Below are 8,521 nucleotides of genomic sequence, written 5' to 3'. Positions count from 1 at the left end.
TTGAACTACAGCAGCAAATCTTTAATTTAACTACATTTTACCCATGAACATAATGGGAAGGTTGCTGTGCCATTCCCCTTTTTTAAAGTGAAATCGTAAAGGCAGCTTGTCATTGTGCACGAGGACGCGGCGGCGTGCTCGTCTGAACCGGGAGTGGTTTAATGTAGAGAAATGATATGAAACGTGTTCTATTATTAAGTAAAGGTGTCAACTATGCAAAGAAGACTGACCTAGAAGGAAAGTTTCTGGGTTAATTTTTATTTTTATTAATCTTCAAGCAAGCGCGACCCGAAATTAGACCGCATCATTGCTTTACATCAGCGATTTTAGTTGTCAAGCGCAAGCCTCCAAATAAAGTTTAAGTCCAACAGAATTCTTTTCCCCAATTTTTCCGATGATTCCGACGATAAGGGGGCCCTTTGTCTTGCTTGCCTTTTTAAATCAGTTTTTTTTATTTCTTTAACTTGTAGTGGTGGCAAATGAAGATTAATTAATAAAAATGAAAATTAACCCAAAAATGTTTCTTCTAGGTCAATCTTGTTTGTAGAAATAAAACTCAATTTGTTTTTACTTAAACATTTTATTGGAAAAAATTTCATCCTAGAGTGAAAGGCAACGTGGTATTGTATATTTTATAATATTACTTGTTGACACGTACGTACAACAACGATGAAATATACAGACGAGGCCTGCCGCGGCGGTACGGACCTGACACAAACAACATCCCTATGTAAGACAAAATATGATAATGATATGATAAAACATCATAAATTATAAAATTACCCAGCTAAATGTGATGAAAAAAATAATAAACTTAAAAAGATTAGTTTAAGATTCTAATCCATATCTTAACATAACTTTCAGGTTTTTTTTTAAACCAGTATTTTTAGTTATTCATGTTATTTCTACGCAACGAAGAAAGTTTAGTTCCCCATGTACCCGTTAGGAGTGCTGAACAGTTTATGTTACAAAAACATTTGTTTTACAAACATTGCGCAGGCTTGCAAAGACTAGCAACTATCATTGTATTTATCTAGGGACAGATAATAAATTTGCTGGCGTTTATTCGAGCTCTCCGTATCAAAAGAGACACATATCATATTCTAGATGAAGATGGAGATGTGATTCGAGAATGGTCCGTGGCACCGCGGAAAGCGTCCACACAAACAGTGATGGATATGCGACGGATGGCACTTATTTTTAACAAACACGTACAAACCATTTGAAAATATAATAACTTTTCCACAAGATTTATTCTTAAAAAAAAAGACCAAGTACTTACACGCCACCGCATTGTGTTCACTTATATGGAATGCCTTTAATACACTTAAAAATAACATTATACACATATTACATGCATAAAAAATAGATATAATATAACAGTTTAGAATTTTGTCCTGAAGTTAAATATGTCACAATCGTCCAGAGTCAAAAACGCGGCAGGGATTTTACACTGCGATAACGGGTGTGAGCGAAATCCGGCCAGGTAAAAATTAATTCTTCGTTGGGAGCTCCGTACGTTTGAAAGAATCAACAGTTGCTATAAACTTTAATAAACAAATTAAAACAGGAATTTTTTCAACTTTTCAACAAATTTCAAGTCATGAGTGACAGATGGACCAGATCGATATGAAGAGTAGACTATCTGCCGAAGTAATATATTTGACTACTGCTACGTCTCTGGCACTGCACGGTTGTTGAAAGAGCTTAATAATTTATGAATGAATGATCAAGGCCACGATTGCGATAGAAGAGCGGCGACTGGCAGCGAACCAAATTGACAACAACTACATAACGATAAGATCGAAACATACGGACATTTCGAGGTACAACTTGAAGAGGGTGTCGAATACAATTTCGACGAATAGAGATGGAGAATGTCATAGATGACATTTATGACATTCTATATGACCTAAGATATTAATGAATCAATGACAGAATATCAGGGCTCAGCCACAGCCTCGAGTGTAAGAGTTTGGAGTTTGCGTGAAAACTGTCAGTTTGTAAGGAATTACAATTATTCCTGACATTTGCTAATCTACCTATAAAAAAATGGATTGACAACTGTCAAAGAATTTTAGTATTTTGCCGTTGTATGATATTTATTTAGTATTTTATGTGATAAATGACTGACGTGTTCGCTACAGTATAAAAAAAAACTAGCACCAACTTATCCAAACTAACTAGATGGTCCCAACTTTCTCTTACTCAACGTAAAAGCTTTAAATACAACACCGGAGAAGTATTGCATTTCCGCGAACAACACCGTACCGTATCGTACCCGAGTAGCCAGTCAATTTGCATATAATCCCCACGCAACTTCAGCAATTAATTTATGAGGTATTCACGTGCAGGCCGTTCCTTGCGCAGCCATATTAATGTAAGTTTTTTAACATTCCGCTTCTTTATTCCTTCTTATTATTTCCAAACTAACAAGATATTGACATATCTCACAAACTCCAGTGGAAAGTTCACGTTTCGAACACTCGACGCTGTGATGCTCAACATTCAAACTCCTACAGCTAAGCATATAATAAATGATTATAAAAACAAATAAGGGCCGTCGCTCAGTCCCCCGTCCCCCTAAGCACACTACGGACACTTAAGACACCGTCACGTTATAACACGCTACCCAACACGACCACGCGCGACGTGTTTTATATGTATTATGGGATGAGTAAAATAAAGATGCTTGTTTTTATTTAACTTAAGTTACTGATTTTTATTTAAACAAACGTTTCGGTTGTAGTAAACAAATTAAGCTATAAAACAAGGTAATTTAAGTTTAAATTATGTGATTTTACTCTAAATTTGAAATTTGTAAAAGCGCAATCGTAGCGCAGTTGTAAAATAAGGTTACAGAATCAAAGTATAAGCAAAAACTCAAAACGTGTCGCGCAGGTGTCGACTCCGTGGCAGGTCAGGTGGCATGTTGCGAGTGTTACCGCCCTGACAGTTCCACTTTTGAGCAAAACTATAGTAAATTTATATATTCGTTCACCCACTACACTTTGCTAAAATAACAAAAATTTTGTGGCAAACAGTTAAGGTCCTTGGATCCCTGAGGCCTTGTATGACGAGCATTTTGTGATGTATATTAGCAGAGTTTATGGTATTGTATGGACTAGCCATAATCATAGGTGGCTATTTTATTATGTCGCATTTGTATGGAAGAGTCTAAAAATGACGTTTGATCGTCAATAACAAATGATACATTAATTTTCAAATAAACAAACTTCACATCGATACCTAAGTTTCTTATTTGAAAATTTACACCCTGAGCAATCCGCTGTAGGACCCCATAAGTTCAAATAGTATATATAAATATGCGGTTAATCAACTTATCTTTTGTATTCAATGTAGTTCTTTGTAATAGTGCTCTATTTTTTGATACTTCAAATGGATATAAAAGGACCTAGGTCCATTTAGGGGTAATAACATCACATAGATCTATTGCAACAAATATTCGTTATACAAGGCGATGCCTCCCAGACACGCACGCAAACGTTCGTAGAACCAAAATAATCTATTAATAAAAACATAACTCCCACAAATTTAAAAAAAGTAGTTAATATAGTAAAAACAAAGCACACGCCATTTTATATAGATGTATGACTCGCAAGATATGCTTCCGATCAACGCGAATTACACACTGTATAAGACACGGTATGCCAAAAAATTGTCCACCTAAAAAAATTAACGGGGAAGTTTTTTTTTTTAATTCACGATTCACATGATTGGGTATTGCACTTTAGGAAGTGTACGATGCAATGTTTTTTTTATTATATCAACTAAATAAAAAAAAACGTTTTACTATAAAGTTAACTTTTTTTTATATAATCTAGTCACATTTAAAAATATTCCCTTTTCCACATATACTAAGCTTAAAACTTGTGCCAAGAGTAGGCGCAACCTACTGGAATGACATACGCTTACAAAGTTGCAAATTACCGTTCCCCCTAACCCGTTAAGCTATTGAGACTTCCAAATGTAGTTAACATTGATATTTTAAGGTATACCGTCCCTTATACGGAGTATAGTTATAGAATAAAAATCCAAATCACTTACAAATAATATTATATTTAATTAATTATTAATTTAATGAATCTGTGTGCCTTCAACATTTCGATAATCCTCAAGAGGTCCGATGTATACATATTCGGTTTTAAGCACAGTTTAGCGATCGTACAGTACGGAAACGTCAGCTGGTGCCATGTTGTTGTTACGAACTAAGCGAGTTCTTGGAACCGTACTCAGCGGGTGAGTTCGTTAACAATCTATACGTTTGCCAAACTATGTTCATTATAGCACATTATATACTAAAATAAAATTACTATTAAGTAATAATAATAATCAATATTTACAATTATAGTCCCGATTACGACGCCCGACGGATTCCATCGTTTTTTGTAAAATGCAAGCACCGTTCTAATATGACCCTTCTTACATCACATACAGTTGACAATTGGCGCGACAGTGCTATATTCTATGTCGATCCAACTTGTACAAATAACACTTCTACCGTTCTTACAATAATCATTTTTTAAATGCCGTTCAGATTAATTCTCTCGCTGAATGATTTTAATCTCATATCCCTGAGGTGGTTTAAAGTATATGTGACTTAGCAAGAGCTATGACAATAGTAAAAAAATAAGCTAGTAGACTTCAATTTTATAACCCTTGAAATTGACATTCAAGGTTTTGACTTTAAGTTGGATACAGTCAAGTTTGTACAAATTACATAAACACAGAACATCGATATCGCCTGGACGGTGTTCGAGAACATGTAAGAACCTCGATAATAATCACTACGCTATCACCCCACAGCGGTTCACAGCGGCCTAACGCTCGGTTTTTTGCAATTTATTCGCGGTTTCAAACAAACCAAGAAAATATTTTGTGATCGATTTTTTGGCACTAATGTAAACGCACCTTCAGAAATATTTAAATGTGACCTAAAACGAAACTTATACACTAACTATTCATTATTCTAAATTAGATTTTATTGTATATGTATTGATATTCTTTATATCGATAAATTGCATACACAATTTAGTCTATGGAAATATGTATTCTAAATTCTACATGTTATTGGCAGTACACACATTACGCCCAGTTAGCGTAGGCAATAAAATAATTAACTAACACAAAAATGGTTTTTTTTACTAAAATTTATAGTAGGAAAATGAAGAAAAACCGGAAGGAAAATGAAGAAAAACCTTCAATTCAGCTAAATCCACAATATTACTTTATATAACTGAAATATATACAAACACTGCAACCCTTTTTATTGTTCTATATTGTAAAGGATGGCATTACTATTAGATATTGGTGCCAATTCTGTTGTACATAAAATATTAAGCTAAACTAAAACTAAACGATTAAAAATAGCGCTATCCATTTCCACAGGATAGTGTGAATAGGACAGCAATACTTTATATCATATATTTCAGTTTCGTTCAGAGATGTGTATACAAAAGACTATAGTTATGTTAATTTAGTTCAATTTAGTTTTGTCTTAGGCCACTTTAGTGGTGCTGAGGTTAGGCCGTGTGAAATCGTCTACAATTATTGCCTTTACAATTAAAGACTGTAATTGTACAGAACTATTCATATACCGTCGACGACCTCATAGGCCTCGTGCTACATTCGAGAGACGACATTAATTCACGGCTTACCCGCATTTTTAATAAAAAAAAATTAAAAGTTCTTTTCTTTATAGATAAAAAAGTAGTTAAATTTTTTTTATAGATGCAGTCAAGTCTAATAGCGCATCTGAGTTTTTAAACGCAAAGGAGACTTGGAAACCCATTTTAGCGATTTAGAATTCAATAAATTAGTAACTGCGTGAGATTTTATAACGCAACCGCGCGCAGCAATAAAATAACCGCAGTGCGTTCGTTTGAATGGCAAAAAGTTCGGCAAACTTTGCATCGGATTTTTGATTTCCTAGTTCTAATTCCGTTATAATACAGTGACAAATTGATGTCTATTTAAATGTCCTGAATACAATTGTTTCAGAAAGTGATGTTAAAACTTCCTTGCCTTCTTTTTATAGATACTTTATTTTGTACTTATCTTTATATAGGTCATTACAGTTGTCCCCATGGTCAAGTTAAACGCACTAAACGAAGGGGTATGGCAGTTTAAAATACCAATACCCCTAAACGGTTCTTACACTGCATCTGCGATACGGCTTTGCCAGTTTTTTAACAGTTTTAGTTTGCTCATAGCAAGTGTAAAAATTATTAATGATATAAATATCAGCAGAACATTTAAGTTTTTTTTTTTTTATAAAAAGAGGGTATTTAACTACAGTATGATACAATATATAAAAATATATCATTACAATTTATAATGCCAATACAAGAATACATTATCAATACAGTTTTTATACTTATAAATATGTATAAATATCATCGTTTGACATTATGAATAACGCCCAAAATGTAAAATGTAGACTCCATTGTTTCTAAACTGTCTCACAATTAAACAATCTCTTCAGTACTTTTTAGTGTGAAGTAGGCTTAAAAATATTAAAAAAAAAATGCAATAAAAATAGATTTTATTTTTCTACATTTTAAAACCATACAGTACACTAAAAAGTATGGAAAAGTAGACCTCATGTATCCGAGTCTGTAATATATTTAAGGAAAACTTTTATTTGTTAAGATATGGTTATTAACAGTGGATAGAATTAATATCTTACGAATATTCCGTTTCCCACGAAAAATAAACTTAATTAAAACATGCGTTCAGATAATAACGTTACATAAGCCGTTATCCAAGACAAACGAAGACGAAATGTTGATAAAAATACTATAATACTTATTTATATTGAATTCCCCGTGTTTGACTAATATTTTTTTATAACACGTTCACACTGCTAAAATATATAAGACATAAATATTGTGATGCTGTTTTTCTTTTAATTATTTTACGAGAAATAGGTAAAGATTTTTATTATTTCATAAAGCCCTGGTTAAAAATTGGTACTGTACACGTATCCCATTTCAATAACGTAAGCGCTTGCCAAGTAGAAAATCACACCCGAAATGCTATAAATAGAAATTTAGATTTATTCAAATCGAGAACCTATATTTCAAGACTGTGAGAAAATGATTTCGATTTTTTCCCTAAAAATCGAAACTTTTAACTTAAAAAATGGTAGTATAAAAATGCTACAAATCTATCTATGTAGCAAGCGCTTACGCATTAGACACAATAATATTTGGACTTACATAAAAAAATATTCAACCTATTTATTCAAGCTATAAAAAAATTACAAAAAAAAAAAGTTTTTTTTTTTTTTTAATAGAACGGAATGCCAAAGTGTACGATTTTATACCTATGTTTACTTATTCGATCTTGTGAAAGTTGACTATGATTTATATGTAATAGATCTTCATCTTTTCCATCTATCTAGTAACAATACTGCGAAACATTACTGTCACTAGATGGCGCTCTGGCGATACCATATGAACCGTATTTAACGTTCACGCGATCGAATAAGTAAACGTAGGTAGAAAAAATTATTCTGTTTGGTAATCGGACAAACGGGCGAGTACAAAAGATGCTTAAAGCAGGGTCGAAGCGGGCCCCTCTATTAATAATACAATAGTAAAAAACCCTTATTAAAGGCGGGTGGTTAATGTTGGCCCCTCCATTAGTGTTAGCGGTATAAATAAACGTTAGTCAAGCACGGGGCCGGCGGTGCGTGGCCGCGAGTCGTCCCGGCGCCCGCGAGGTACTGCCTCGTCCCGGCGGATGTAGTCGGATGTGCGCGGTCGCGGTGTTACCTGCCACCAAACATACCCATATAGCAACAATTAAAAAAATAAGTAAAAATAGTGGTAGAGACCGTCCGGGGAATTATTACAACGATACTTATTTATTCCGCTATATAGCATTGCTGTTCCCACAACACAACTGCACTGGAATACAGCATTGCTACTTAACGGCATAAATAATAATAATAAATAATAAATGCTTTTAATTCAGACCAAATACCCATATGACAAAAATTTAAAAATACTGTGTAGATAAGCAAATACATAAATAAAACCTCAATATAACCTCAAGATAATAAAACCTCAATCATATTGAAATTGCAAATGATAATAATACAAAAAAAACAATATTATTAAATAAGCATGGCGATAGTACTTCCCCGGACGTGATCGGTCACAGAAAGCTTATTTTTGAATATTATAGTACATCTTGATCTTAATTAATTTAATTTATAAAATTTTATTTTTATTATAAAATATTCTTTTAACTACTACTATAATTTTAATTTTACTAAAAGAGCCAATTTCACTATTTCAGAGTCAATTCGTGTACTCAACATACGAATAGACATGATGACTAATTTTGCAAACCTGGCCAATAATGTTCGGAGGTACCTACTATATCCAAAAAATAATATCTTATTTTGCAGAAATTAAAGGTTTTGTTGATATAAATTGCAAATTATATTTAAAAATATTTCCCGCGAAAACGCTGGCCGGGCGTCATGGCC

At 33.3% G+C, this 8,521-nt stretch overlaps 1 protein-coding gene across 3 annotated transcripts in view; it reads right to left on the bottom strand.

Annotated features, from left to right (window-relative positions):
- Positions 1-564: 564 nt before the first annotated feature.
- LOC120626358 (moesin/ezrin/radixin homolog 1) overlaps positions 565-8,521 on the bottom strand; it is a 77,278-nt gene continuing 69,321 nt past the window's right edge. For all 3 annotated transcript variants that reach the window (XM_039893857.1, XM_039893860.1, XM_039893858.1), the window contains one exon: positions 565-7,799. The gene's annotated coding sequence lies outside the window, so the exon portion shown is untranslated. The remainder of the gene's footprint in view (positions 7,800-8,521) is intronic.

The sequence above is a fragment of the Pararge aegeria genome, chromosome 9, assembly GCF_905163445.1.
Source record: "Pararge aegeria chromosome 9, ilParAegt1.1, whole genome shotgun sequence".
In the NCBI taxonomy this organism is placed as follows: Eukaryota; Metazoa; Arthropoda; class Insecta; order Lepidoptera; family Nymphalidae; genus Pararge; species Pararge aegeria.
The sequence above is the reverse complement of the archived record's forward strand: the minus strand, read 5'-3'. Positions and strand labels throughout refer to the sequence as shown.